Raw genomic sequence first — 14,288 nt, forward strand, 5'->3', positions numbered from 1 at the left:
ATAAAATATATTAATTGAAATATGCCTTCAAGATTCCCTCTACCCTCATCACCTAGCCATCACTTCTTGCTCCTGCCAAAACCTTTTCCCGTCTGTGTGTTGCCCTTCCCTATCTCTTGATGCGTCCCTACGAGCCTCGAAATTTGCCTTTCCTATGAGCTTGCACCTAAGCTTCCCCTATCATTCACCTACAGAGCCATCCCCCCACGTCATCTCCACTATGCCCATGTCAAGGAAGGATGTAAGAGCTAGAGAGAGAGAGAGAGAGAGAGAGAGAGAGAGAGAGAGAGAGAGAGGGACAGAGAGAGAGCAATTGCCATGGCAGTACATGCTAGCACATCCTCCTCCCACGTAGCAGCATCATCAAAAGAGCCACACACCCCTCTTTCGTGGTTTCTTCTTTTCCTAGAGGAGACAAATATGTTGGACACAATGATCTTACGGCTTGTTCACCGGCATAGTGGATTTACAAAAAACCATGCAAATCCACAATGACACTTTTCACGACATCATAGAGTATATGCACGTGCATATACTCAAGTATGATTTTGCATGTTGTGGTTGCCATATGATCTGCCTCACTACATCCACAATTGCAACACTGCATTTTCAAAGAGACTAGCCCTCTTTGAGATGATTGCAAAAGAGGCGAACCACTTCCGCCAAGTGAGAAAGGAAGTTGCAAACTCCTTCAAGAAGTGAAAAATTGGCAATCTTTCTTGTCCAACATTTCCACTCTCTTCTTCCTTGTCAATGAGAAGTCCTCCTTGGAGGAGATGGAGATCCCGCATCTGGTAGTGGATGGGGAGTTGTCAGATCGTAAAGATCCCAAGCCCGTCCTATATGTCCAGAGCGAGCGAAGATTGCAAGCCGCCAAATATCCCCACAACATGGAAGGGGCAGTTGCAGTGAGAGAGTAGATCGTGACCCTGCTGTGATTTTCGAAGTGGAGATTAGCCATCTCAACATCATAATTATAGCATTAGGAAGAGAATGGGGTCTAGGAGGGCCTCTTTGTTTGGCAGTTTAAGGAAGTCAAACCTTTAGTATTGTCATAAAATATAATATCTAACTTTACCAAATGATTTTCTCATATTAAATTGATCATTTAATATGGAAAGTAAAAGGGGAACAAGTTAGGATATAGATATGTGCTTCTAGACCTATCTCAACAAAGGATCAAATGGAGAAATGATTGCATCTCAATAGGGGTCCAGCAGGAGACGATCTACCAAAGAGCAATGTGCAATAAGTGCTTCTAGATTTATCTCAGCAAGGGACCAAGAGGAGAGATGGTTACATCTCAATAGGGGTCCAAAAGGAGGTAGTCTATCAAAAGGAGGTAGTCTAAAAGGAGCTTAAAAGACCTTAGGGTTAACTTCATTAAAGACCTCCAAAAGTTAGTGTTAAAAGGAAAGAAAAAGGCAAGAAAGGAAGAAAAAGACAAGAAATAGTAGTTCTCCTCGTTGTTCCTCCTATACTGACAAAAGCAACAACTATTCTCCTAGTGAATACAAGAGGGGAGGGCATCGCCAAACTTACCCTGTATGGCGAAGGTCCCAAAAGCTCAAGAAATTCTTCTCACCTATGGTGGCACCTTTGGTGCCACTGACAAAGTATTGGCCTTCATCCAAAAATTCGATGTGGCCTTTGGAGATGAGGGTTCTCCAAGCTATGCCATGTAGCTATGTACTTTCAAAAATCTGCTCGTCAATGGTGGTCTCACCGAGATGTTCTCAGTTTCTATTTGAACAGGCAATTTGGCTTCCTCCTCAATGATTGCATTTTTGGCAACTTCTTCAACTTGATCTCGAGTCATCGCCTTTACAGGAATGGTGGTTTCTACCTTGGATCAACCTTTGTGGAAACAACGAAGCCCCAAACACATGGAAAACTCTATGAGTTTCTATAATGAAGTAATTCCTTGCAAGCGATGCCAAGGACAAAGTGCTCACCGAATGGCAAAGCTTGAAGCTACTCTTCAACGAGGTTATCCACAAATATGTAGACAAGTTTTGGGATTTCATCTAATAGCTACAGTCTTTCAAAGGATAGACTTTGCCAAAGAAAAGCAACAATTTTGTGCAGGATTACCTGAAGAAATGGCCGAGTATGTCAACTCACAACGGCCTAGCACTATCACGAAAGTTATTCACCACACTATGGTTGTTTCAAGGATCAATTTCTAACGAGGGGCAAGAAGAAATTTGAAGCCCATGGAAAACAAGGATCAAAATGAAGCTAAAGGGAAGAGAAATGCTCAAAACTCTTCCCAAGGCAACACCAACAACAACTAGGCCAAGGAGAAAGGAGCTTACAAAGGTAAAAATAAGCTCTCCCTTGAACAATTAGAGGCCTTTCATAAAGACTATAAATGATTTAAGTGAGGGGATCAAGGACATGGTTATCGTTCTTACCCCCAAAAGAAATGTACTCAATGACACTCCTAGAGCTTCCATGGTTGAAGCTCCAAAAGAGGATACTCATTGCAAAGCTCATCACTCTCCTATGATTGGGGAAAAGTAAGGGAGCATGATGCCTTCATCCTTTTTGACCCTAGCTCTACTCAAAATTTATATCAACAGAGTTGGCCACTAAGTTGGGCATTCAAGATTTCAAGATGGGAGATACTGTAACTACCGGTGGAGTTCTCAAGGGACAACAAGACTCCGTTATTCCCTTGATTGGGAAGTCTAGGCTTCATGTCCAAAGCTATGTCGACAAAGAAGATTTTTGCATCTCTTCTCTCCAACATGAGGATGCTATCCTTGGTTCAACCGAATGGCTGCCAACATGAGCTTCCCTGAAAGGAGAATCTAATTCACCTACAGGGAAAAGAGCATGTACATAGATGCTAATCACCCTATCCTTGGTAAATACGCTTGCTTTTGATAAGTCAATGAAAATCTCTATTTTTGCATATATGATTTTTGTTAGAGAATCTATAAATGATTCTAATGTTTTCACAAGTAGCAATAAAGGGAATCAAGAGTAATAAGAGTTGTCTAATTTCCTAAATGGATTCCAAGATGTTTTCATTGATGACATCGCTAGTGAGCTATTGCCAAAACGAGGGGTGATGACCATGCAATAGAGCTTCTACTAGGAAGCTCACCGCCTAATAAACCTCCTTAATGAGTTTCACAAGCTCAACAAGAGGAGATCATGAGCAGGCAAGTGCATGAATTGGTGGAAAAAGGGGTGTTGAGACCTAGCTCCTCTCCATTCTATTCACCAGTACCTTTAGTGCATAAGAAAGATAGCACATATCACATGTGTGTCGACTATAAGAGCACTAAATAGGATCACTATAAAAAAAAGAAAAGATTTTCCATGCCGTGGGTAGAAGATATTTGCTAAGCTACAAATTTTGGCCTAACAAATGCTCCAGCCACACTCAAACTCATGATGGACAAAAATCTTCAGGCCATTCAAATTCTCTTGAGGAGTACAAGTGACACCTCCAGGTAATCTTTCAAGTTGTGTGAGAGAATAAGCTTTTCATTAATCAAAAGAAAAGTGAATTTTTCCTACAAGAGATTCAATTTTTAGGTCACAATATCTCTCAATATGGTATCCGTATGGATCCATCAAAGTTGGAGGTAATAAAAGCATGGCCTAATCCAAGGAATCTACATGAGCTAAGAAGATTTATTGGTATATGTGCATACTATAGATGCTTCGTAGCAAAATTCTCTCAAATAGTAGGACCATTGCATGACTTAACAAAGAAGAACGTTAAGTACTCATGGACCTAAAGAACAAAATGCTTTTGACAAGCTCAAAGAGAAGCTTACCTCCCAACCAATCCTTATGCTTCCGGATCTCTCGGATCTCTCAAAGCCATTTGAGGTCCAATGTGATGCTTGTGGTGATTGCCTTGGAGCATTTTTGCTTCAAGAAGGGCATGCCATAGCATATGAGAGCAAAAGGCTCCATGCCGATGAATGGGTCTTTGGAATATTTTTTAAAAAAAGCTTTTAGTTTTTCTACATGCCCTAGACACATGGAAGCACTATCTTTTGGGGACTCCATTCATCCTACAAATGGATCAGAAAACCTCAAGAACTTCATGACACAAACCAAGCTTTCTGACAATCAAATGAGGTGGAAATTTTTTCTTTCACAATTTAAATTTCATATTTCTCACATTGCTGGCAAGCACAATCAAGTGGTCGATGCACTTTCATAACGGCCGAGGGTAAATGTGGTGTCTATAGCAACTCAAAATTATCTATCTTTTATGATAGATGAGTATGCTACTAACTGAGACCTTAAGTAGGTAATTACGTCCTTGCATTAGGGAAGAAAAAAAAAGAACCATTCACCTTGAAGGATGGTTATCTTCCAAGCGGCAATAGGCTATGTGTTACTCACCCATACAATAAGAAAGTCATGTATGAATCCGATGCTTCTCCTTATGCGGGGCAAAGAGGGAAGAAAACACACTTTATGCTTGTCAAAAAGACTATTAAGGCACATCAACAAACGGAAACCCTCTTTAGATCTCAAATTTTCAAGTATCATGGCTTGCCAACATCCATAGTGTCGAACAAAGATTCCAGAATGACCCGTAATTTCTAGAAGGATCTCTTTGAGAATCTAGGAAGTAGATTAAATATCTCTTTTGGCCTATCATCCACAAACGGGTGACCAAAGTGAAATAACAAATCTAACTATTCTTGAATCTTCTAAAAGCCTATGTCATGAAAGTAGATCAATGTTCTCAATGAGAGAAGTACCTACCTCTTATAGAGTATGCGTACAATGACATTGTACATACTTCTATGGGGAAAGCACCTTTTGAGGTTTAAGAGGGAAGATCAAAAGTCCCTTACTAATTAAAGTACATGGGAAGATCTTCATTGTTGATGAATATAGCCGAGACTCAGAAGAATCTTTTCCAAAGATTAAAGAGGTTATATCCATCTCAAAGCAAAGGCAAAAAGGGTTGCTGCTACTAAGCACAGAAGAGCCTGGCAGCAACTGAGTAAATGGGCAGAAAATGAGGGCATACGAGCAGCAGGACAGGCTGGATTCAGGAGGGGTTTCTCCACCTTGGACCATATTCTTACACTTTTAGCCATTATTGAGGAAGGTAGGGCACATGGGAGACGGATGTATTGTTGCTTTGTGGATTTCCGCAAAGCATTCGACACAGTACTGAGAGCCAGATTGATGCGCAGGTTACAGGAGTTGAGAGTGCCCACAGAGATCATTTGGGGGATCATGGCTTTATACGGCTCAGTGATTGGCCACGTACGGGCCTTTAAGGAAAATGATCGGGTCTTGCTAAAGTTCCTCAAGGCTCATCTAAAGCATACTACGGGCAAGAATCCTATGGGCCACCAAGAGTATTATACTAAACTAGTAAAAAGATACTATGGTCCTTTTATAAAAAAAAATCTTAAGCCAATCAATGAGATGGCTTATCAATTAAAGTTGCCCAACCATTGGCCCATTCACAATGCTAACCATGTGAGCCTACTCAAGCCTTACAAAGGACAGCCACCAAAAGAACCAATAATGGAGGACCCACCAGAGATTGAAGATCAAGAAGAGGTGTTGCAGCCCAAATCTATTCTTTGACAAGAAGACAAGGTACTAAGAAACGGCAACGTTACCAATGATATCTTGTTAAGTTTAAAAATATCCTTTTAAAGATGCTAGGGGAATGTAAGGGACCTAGCTTAAGGATAATATGAACCTTGTCAATGCTTACAATGCTACACTAGAGTAAGCAAATGAAAATGCATTTTAAATGAACAATGTTTTTTGTCTTATAAGACTCATTCTCTTTCTTTTATTGTGCAAAAAATTTAAGAGTATGCATGCTTAGGATCATGTTTGTGGTGACGACGTCTCCCAAACACCAAGTAGAACTTGTCACTCTACTTTCGAAGTATGATATGGTGAATCAATACTTTACATCATGGATCAAATAACTATGAATACACTCTTTAATTCTTAGTTCTCTCAAGCCTCTTTCAACATACCAAAACAAGGTGAAGAATCGCAGTGGTCTGCTAAGGAAATGTAATGCAAAAGCAACTGAGGATTGTGTCTGTAGAATTTATTTTGTCACAATAAATATCTTGAAAGGTTGTGGAGAGGGTATATTATAAAATGAGTAATAGATATATGACAAAATGTGACTAATAGGTCAAGTTTTTTCAGTGGTAAACACAGAGAAGTTACTTGTTGATCAAATTTGGTTGAACTTTGAAGTTTAGATTGTTGCTTTTTGAGATAAATGTTGTAGTGAACTATAAAAAGAAACCAATTTGATTATTTTAAATAGGTTCTGATTTTAGAGTTGATATCAACATTTAAATGACATTGAAGTATGATTAAATGGCATTGATCACTAGATTATAAAAACATTTCTAAAGAAATGATGAGCTAGATTAATTTTGTGCAAAATTTAAGTTAATAATAATAATAGTTCATAAAGATGGTAGTAGTTAATGGCATTTTTCTTGTTGCAACATTCTCGCGAGATGAAGTGTTACGTGTAACATGTATATATTAGTGTGTGACCCGCGCGTTGTTGCAACCAAGAAAAGCATGACCATTGAGTCACGCGCGCGCACACACACACACACACACACACACACACACATATTTGTAGGTGTGTGTGAGCGTTTGTACGCACATAAGTGGAGAGGGTGGATTGTAGTCCTTATAATCACTCTTGGAAGATGACAATTCTCTCTCTCTCTCTCTCTCTCTCTCTCTCTCTCTCTCTCTCTCTCTCTCTCTCTCTCTCTCTCTCTCTCTCTCTCTCACCCACCTATCATCAGACCTTAAGATCAAGATGCATGATCCAATAGATCTTTAATATCTATCCGGATCAATAAAAATTCTCAGTCCCCCAGACTAAGTGACACAAGCATGGGGACAAGGGATCTATGATGAGATCATCAAGCGCCGTAGCTCTTTTCGTGGTGCTAAAAGTAATCTCAAGTACCTGAGGTTATTGTTTGTAAATAATCATTGGTACCCGCGTTTACTTTTAGCGGCACCGACTCATATTTGGTATAAGAGTAAATGTGGGCCCATAACATCATGAAAAACATACGGGTACTCGTGGATAAGATGTCATAAAATCTAATCTCTACCTATCCCAAATGATTTTCTCATATTGAACTCGTTTTTTAATGTGAAAATGAAAGGGAACAAGAGTTAAAATATAGATATGTGCTTTTAGACCTATCTGAACACGGGACCAAAGGGAGAGAAGGCTACCTCTCATTAAGGGTCCAAAAGGGAGATGGTCTATCAAAGAGCAATGAGCAGATAATGGAGCTTAAAATAATTAGGGTTAGCTTCATTAAAGACCTCCAAAGGACATAGGACCTTTAGGTACTTTAGACCTTATGCAAGCTAGGCATGTGCTTGAGGTGTTTTTCGTGCTTAAGTTGACTAAGGTGCTTGTTGTGCTTGAGCTGACTAGGGTGCTTGTCGTGCTTAAGCTCACTAAGGTGCTTAAGGTGCTTGTCGTGCTTGATAACCAAGATGCTTCAGGTGCTTGTCATGCTTGATGACCAAGGTGCTTGAGGTGCTTGTCATGCTTGATGCCCAAGGTGCTTGAGGTATTCAAATCAAACTTGTATCCTACAAAGGAGGGGGAGAGCCCTAAAGCTAGGAGCATGAGAGAGAACACACACACACACACACACACACACACACACACACAAGGCAAGCCCTATACACAAGAGGCAATAAGCACACATGTCAAAAACCTACCCAGGTTGCCCTCATGTTGAGCCTGAATCCTAAGGGATGGCTTTAGGGAGGTCAAATGTGAATTTAGACTCCATGTAATTAATTAATTGAGCTCTCTCTCTCAAAGGGGAAAAGAAAGACACTTGTCCAAATGCTATCCCTATTGCTTGAAATGACCATGGCATGTGATTGGCCAAGCTTGGCAAGGATCAAGCTAGAGGAGAGAGAGAGAGAGAGAGAGAGAGAGAGAGAGAGAGAGGGGTCAACCAAAAGAAGGCTAGGGCTCTCATTTTGGCCTCAATCCCAAGACGTCAAACACCTTTCAAGTCTCTCTTCATGGGATAATCTATAATACAAAATCATTTTGGAGGGGGGATCGGATCCAAGTAAATCCGGTCCTCAATTGTTGTCATTTCTCTACTACTCTCTCTCATTCTTTTATAAGTATTGTTCATGCCAAGCTAACTAAATAATATGGTTATTTTGCTATCACCAATCAAGTACTCTTCTTATGATCATGGTGAATTCTCTTAAAGAAATGTTCACTACAGTCATCCTAATTCCGCTATTTTCAATGTCATTACTCCAATTCCGTTACATAAGACATGGGAGTCTCAAAGATGAGGTCAAGGTTTTGGAACCTTGGGTGTCCATGAAGAAGTGGGTACCCGAGATTACTTCCCAAAGGAGGTGCCCAAGATTTCTTTATTGTAATTTCAGGTACCCGAGATTACTTTGGATGATGCTGCCAAGATCTACAGCTTTCCTTCATCCCACATAGATACCACTCTCTCAATGCAAGTGTTACTTAGTGCTACCCCCCCCCCGGCATCCTCTCTCTCTCTATCACACACACACAAAGTTTTGAGGTAAAGACTTGTCAAGTAGATCTTTGAGATCTCTCTCAATGAATAAAAAGAGGAAACTATAATAACCATTGAGTGTGGTGGATCGCTTATCACAATTCCCTCTTAAAAACCAATTCTTAAATTAAAGACTTGTCAGGTTAGAGAGCTGAGGTCTCTTAGTGTGTTCCTCTGATATTCAAACCTCTCTCTCTCTCTCTCTCCCTCTCTCTCTCTCTCTCTCTCTCTCTCTCACACACACACACACACACACACACACACACACACACACACACACACACACACACACACGCACACACATGTATGCACAACCCCTCAATTACCCTCTTTGTCACCCTCCATCAATCTTTCTCTCCCTATGGGAAAATTCAAGCCATAAGGAGATACAACTATTCTCTCTCTCTCTCTCTCTCTCTCTCTCTCTCTCTCTCTCTCTCTCTCTCTCTCTCTCTCTCTCTCTCTCACACACACACACACACACACACACACACACACACATGGATACTGATGTTCAAACCCCCGGTGACCCTCTCTATCTCCCTCCATCGATCTTTCTCTTTTGATGGGCAAATGGAGGCCCATAACGAGTTGCAACTTCTCTCTCTCTCTCTCTCTCTCTCTCTCTCTCTCTCTCTCTCTCTCTCTCTCTCTCTCTCTCTCTCTCTCTCTCTCTCTCTCTCTCTCTCTCTCTCTCTCTCTCTCTTGGAATTATAATAGGAATCGGTGTGACATACAAATTGTCTCTAGAAAAATGTATATGTAACACGATTTGACAGTTGATTCTTGTTGGTATCTTCTCCAGTAAAGATATGCTCAATTCATAGCCTTGATCTATTTATGTGGAAGAAAGTATCAAGATAAACAATCCTTCAGGTAACCAATGCCTCTATATGGAAGAAATCTTCAAGAGTTATATGTCAAAAAGTTGTTGAAATCATTATCTGGATATTTAAATTCTAATGGTAATATAATTCTACACACACCCCACCTAAGCTCATGAGTCCAAAGCCACATTCTAAAATAACACTTCTCATCCCCCTTTAGTGTAACCATCTCAATTCAAGCCATAAGGAGCTACAACTATTATCTCTCTCTCTCTCTCTCTCTCTCTCTCTCTCTCTCTCTCTCTCTCTCTCTCTCTCTCTCTCTCTCTCTCTCTCTCTCTCTCTCTCTCTCTCTCTAGCTTATGGAATCATAATAGAAATTGGTGCGACATACAAATTGTATCTAGAAAAATGTATATGTAACACAATTTTGATAGTTGATTCTTGTTGGTATCTTCTCCCGTAAAGATATGCTCAATTAATAGCCTTGATCTCTTTATGTGGAAGAAATTATCAAGATAAACAATCCTTCAGGTAACCAATGCCTCTATATGGAAGAAATCTTCAAGAGTTATATGTCAAAAAGCAATGTCAGAAAGTTGTTGAAATCATTATCTAGATATTCAAATTTTAATGGTAATATAATTCTACACACACCACCTAAGCTCATGAGTCCAAAGCCACATTCTCAAATAACACTTCTCATTTCCATTTAGTGTAACCATCTCAATCCAGACAACAATTGTCACCCTCTTTTGGTGTTCATGACCTCAAGTCCTCAAGCTGCAATCGAAACTATATCAATGTATGCTAGGATACTTCATCTTTGCGGCTTCCCATAATCTTTCCCTCACAAGGCTAGCATGCCTACAAACTCTAACATCGATACTCTTTCATTTTATGGAGTATTTGAAAGCCAAAGTAGTGAGTGCTAAAGTTAGATAAAGCATTTCTCATTGTAGAACTCTTAAATCCCTTTTTCCTTGAAATAATGTGTAGTTGCTTTTGAAGGCTGTTAGTTTGCCCAAGAATCTCTCTCTCTCTCTCTCTCTCTCTCTCTCTCTATATATATATATATATATATATATATATATATATATATTATAATCTAGAAATTGGAAGTTTTTTATTTATGTTCTTATTTGTTAAATCACTTAAATTAGAAACAAGGTGAAGAATCACAAAGGCCTGCTAAAACTAAGTTCAAATAAGTGCCTACAATCATGTGAAATTTTTGTTGTATTTTTAAAAAGTGACTCTTAGTGGTTCTCTTAAAATAAAATATATTAATTGAAAGATTCCCTCTACTCTCATCACCTAGCCGTCACTTCTTCCTCTTGCCAAAACTTTTTCCCACCTGTGTGTTGCCTTCCCCACCTCTTGATACGTCCTGCAAGCCTGCAAATTTTCCTTTCCTATGAGCTTCCACCTAAGGTTCCCCTGTCATTCACCTACAGAGCCATCCCCTCACCTCATCTCCACTATGCCTATGTCAAGGAAGGACGTAAGAGCTAGAGAGAGAGAGAGAGAGAGAGAGAGAGAGAGAGAGAGAGAGAGAGAGAGAGAGAGAGAGAGAGAGAGAGAGAGAGAGAGAGAGAGTTTCTTATATACATAGGGTAAAATAGCACATGTGACTTCCTTAGAAATTTGAAGACCCATAGAAAACTTCCATTTCAAGTAGACATATCTTTTAAGTCATTCACAACACTAAAAGATACATATGTCAAAGCTGCAAGCCAAATCTTAGTTGGTCTGGGGTCCTGCTAGAGAAAACGGAAAATTGAGATTGTTGCCAATTGTCTAAATGTGCTTTGGGGGAATTTTCCCATGGGAGGCAAAGTCTGCAACCTTGAGGAGAAGGCCCTTTGTAATGTGATTGTACTTAACTTGGACCATGGATTTGCAAGTGCAAGCATGTTTATATTTCTTGCCCGAACATGTCTTGTGCTGTTCTCAAAACTTGTCCTGAACAGCTAGCTGATGTACATTATTATTGCGGACAGTTTCCCTTGTTTCTTTTCATCTTGGATGGTTCCTGTAGAGGATTTCCAACGTGGGTACTGCAGGTAATGATTGACAATGTGGATCTTGAAGAGATTATGAAGGATCCAACATGTCACTGTGCCATATCACCACATCAATTGCATTACTGGCAATTGTCCGAATGGCGCGTGGAGAAAACTTATGGAAACTCAAAGATGCTACATCGCGCCATGTAACCACATCATGAAGGTTACTAGAATAACACATGAGACTTTATCAAAAACCATGGACAAGTAGACATATCTATTCAGTCATTCATACTAAAAAATACATCTTTCTAATCTGTAGGCCAGTTCTTAGTTTCTTTGGGGTCCTGCTGGAGAAAAGGGAAAAGTGATAGCATGTCCTTCCTTTAGCAAAGCCAGAGAGAGCACCCTTAAATGCATCCATAGTAAGAAAACAATCACTGGGTTAGTTTTCAAACAGCATAACAGGTAGCTTGGGTGACTCTAGTTGTTATCCATGTCACCCTGACTTAAACTGAGAAAGGAAAATGCTGAAAAAAGAAAAAATATTTTTCAAAGATGAGTCAATAACTACTCCTAAAGATAGGTCGGTCACAACAGATTATACCATTCTAGCAATCCATGCCCCCCACATGGTATCTTTGTACCAATGCATGTTAATTTAATCATCATTCTTGAAATTAGTGAAGAAGTTAACCTAATCTAAGTGTTCAGGTACCTCAGATGGTCCTGTTGCCATGTTTGACGCCATGTCAGCTTGGATTTGAATCATCAAGGTAAATCCCTCTTATTAAGAGAAAAATCGAAGAAGAAGGAGATGTATAGATATTAATTTATTTGCTTAGCAGTTGCTCTATCGAAATCTGAAGCCCTAGCTATGCTCTCATAATGAGCAGTTGATATTATGAATGGGAGCCCAAGTGAGCTCAAGGTAGTGGGTTCCCCTTTCAATAGTTTTGCTTTTGTATAGTGTATTCTACTTTACAGTCAAGATGACGTGGCTCAATTCTGCGTGTATAACCCATTAGAAAAAATATGAACCCCAAAAGGGCCCTTTAGCTTAACACTAGGTTGGTAATGGGACACTTTTATGTCCTGTTAAGTGACCATTTTCCTTGAATTATGTCAAGAGTTTCAAAATGGATTTTGAGGTGCTATCTATCTTGAAAGTTGTCTCATGAGTTGAAAAAAACTCGACATTTTTTTGGAATATCAATTCTATCTTTAACATTGTCCTTGCACAACATTTCACAACCTAAACTGTGTGAAAAAACGGGTCCTATTTTTGGCTTTTTTCAACTTTTTGCAACTATACCACTCTAGAATTCATGTTTGTGAGGTCTATAATGCTAGATAACTATCTTTAGTAGTCCTCAACATGTCCTGATGCTTCTAGGGAGAAACAAATATTAAAGTTGTAAGTTATGACCAGATTACAAAAATTGTCAAATCCTGTTTTTTAGCCAATTTTAGCTCTTCTATGATTTTTTTGGTGGATTTCATGATATCCAAATGCATTTTTGATTTTCTATGTCACATATTGTAACATAAAGCTAACATTCCTTGAGTTTTGCGGCACCTAATACCCTATTTTGCATAGTACACAACGATGGTTGGTTTTTTCAATTATAGAAGAAAACAAAACATTCTAGTATATCAAGTATAGCTTTTTTAATATTGTTAGTTTCTTGTGACAACTGCATGCATTTTGTAGGTAGTAACCATATCTACTCATAAGGATCAAATTTGGCTAGATATTGAATAGTTTCTATGGGATTCTACAACTCATAATGTTGAACCCAGTTTTTCATGTTTGCTGTATTTAACACTTCATCTTTGTCCCCAAGATTTCCCTTGGTAAGAGATGTATTATTCTTTTGAGATGCTCCATGGCTCCTTATGAACATAAAGGACAATAGGGAACTAAGAAAACATGCATATATTATTTGTATTGAGCGTGGCTATAGAAACTTTGATGATATGTTTGCAGAATGGTAAAAATTCAACTTTTTTGTACCTATTTATTCTGGCAAAACAAAAAATAGTGAGTGAGAAGCAATCATATGTTCTGATCACCAACCCATTGAAGTTAACTAGGGAATTTATCTCAAGTCCTACAAAAATCCCTAATCTTATTTTTATGCAACAAAGCGTAAGAAATGACTGTTTTGATGAAAATGCACTGGTCCATCAACTTTGGAGGCTTGATGTGACCAAAAGATGAGAAATTTTACAAGTTTCTTATTTTTTCCATGTGTAGTAGGCCTTGAACTATAACCTCATGAAAGGATTTTACAAAATGAGTGGATCTACTATGGTTTTGGAGGTTTTTTTCAAAACCCTGAAAGGACACTTTTATGTCCGGTTAGGTTACCAACCTAGTGTTAAGGGGTGATTAAGCATGGACCAATAGGAAGAGGGTGGTGGCCACAGCTATACCCTCTAAAAGATAGGGTAGTAGGGGAACCTGGTGGCCTATTTGTTCCCCTCATTATAGCTTTGTCCCCTAGAAAGAGAGAGAAGGGGGAAAAGGGAGGGAGGGAGAGGCGCAGGGGGGGGGGGGGGGGGGGGGGGGGGGGGTTTCCTTGCATTTTCATGGGCGTCCATAAAGTAACCCTAAAATTTCAAAATTTTTAAAATCTTTAAATCTCACTTTTCACTCTCCAAAAGCTCTCCTAACCAAATACATGGTCAAAAAACTATTTTCTTTGACCAAAATCTGCATTTCTCAGCACTACCTCTATTCGACCTCTTCTCTCTCCCCTTCTCCCCCTCCCTCCAAGCTTTCCATAGTTGCAGCACATATGGAATCTTTACATAGTTGCTCCCCCTTTCATCCGCACCATCCCTTTGAACTACTA

This window comes from Adiantum capillus-veneris, chromosome 23 (assembly GCF_014529385.1).
Source record: "Adiantum capillus-veneris isolate H3 chromosome 23, ASM1452938v2, whole genome shotgun sequence".
Taxonomy (NCBI): domain Eukaryota; kingdom Viridiplantae; phylum Streptophyta; class Polypodiopsida; order Polypodiales; family Pteridaceae; genus Adiantum; species Adiantum capillus-veneris.